The 1,003-nt window shown below is 42.2% G+C and overlaps 1 protein-coding gene across 1 annotated transcript in view; it reads right to left on the bottom strand.

The window, feature by feature from the left end:
- MCTP2 (multiple C2 domains, transmembrane 2) overlaps positions 1-1,003 on the bottom strand; it is a gene marked incomplete at its 5' end in the record, with an annotated part of 84,082 nt that overhangs the window by 68,311 nt on the left and 14,768 nt on the right. The window lies entirely within an intron of this gene.

Below are 1,003 nucleotides of genomic sequence, written 5' to 3'. Positions count from 1 at the left end.
AAAGAGCACTAAGGACTAAGTGTAGGAACCATATTTCGTGACCATTGATAAAAGTAAAAGGCTGACTGCTATCCCACATAAAGTCTCATCTGCTAACGTGGCATAAGATTATTCCTTGAGAATTTGAGGCTATAGTGGAACAATACAATGAGACAAAATCCAGTATCAGCCAGGAGATGGGTAGATCTCCTGTGAGGCTACCCCTGAAAACGATGCGTTAAACTACATGAGCTTGTGCAACAGCAGGGAGGACACCAAATGCACAGAGATCAGTCCTCTCTGGCAATGGGGAAGACATTACCCAAAGCAAACCCAGGTAACAGGACCCCCATGTAAAGAATACACTGAAGGTCAAACAGAAAAAACGGTCCAATGCTACTCTCAAAAGCAGCAGAAACACCCCTGAGCTAGCACCAGCCTGAAGCTGCAAATCAGCCTTGCAGAGCGCAATGGAAACTGGAGCAACACCACCATGTGAACACAAGCAAGTACTGTCTCCTTGCTGCCAGGGGCTCTCCCAGAAATGGCTGCCATAGAGCTCCCGTGTCAAAACAGTATTTTGGATTTTACAGTCAACATGTGCAGAGTTAGTTTAGGTGTCTCTGTGTTCAGGTTGTGGCTAATCAATTACTCATTAATAGTTTTTAATAAGCACATCCTAACAGAGGCATCTGGACTTGATTGGAATAAGGAGAGGAACATACAGTATGATGCTGGTGATGAAAATAAATTGGTCAATTTAGAAAAATAGTTACAAAAACCACATTATCTTTTGTGCTTACCCACCTTGCCTTAGGTGTCTCTGTGTTCAGGTTGTGGCTAATCAATTACTCATTAATAGTTTTTAATAAGCACATCCTAACAGAGGCATCTGGACTTGATTGGAATAAGGAGAGGAACATACAGTATGATGCTGGTGATGAAAATAAATTGGTCAATTTAGAAAAATAGTTACAAAAACCACATTATCTTTTGTGCTTACCCACCTTGCCTTCCCCCCCCC

The sequence above is a fragment of the Buceros rhinoceros genome, unplaced genomic scaffold, assembly GCF_000710305.1.
Source record: "Buceros rhinoceros silvestris isolate BGI_N320 unplaced genomic scaffold, ASM71030v1 scaffold13885, whole genome shotgun sequence".
NCBI classification, from domain to species: Eukaryota; Metazoa; Chordata; class Aves; order Bucerotiformes; family Bucerotidae; genus Buceros; species Buceros rhinoceros.
Note: the sequence above shows the minus strand (reverse complement) of the source record. Positions and strands in the feature narration are given on the sequence as shown.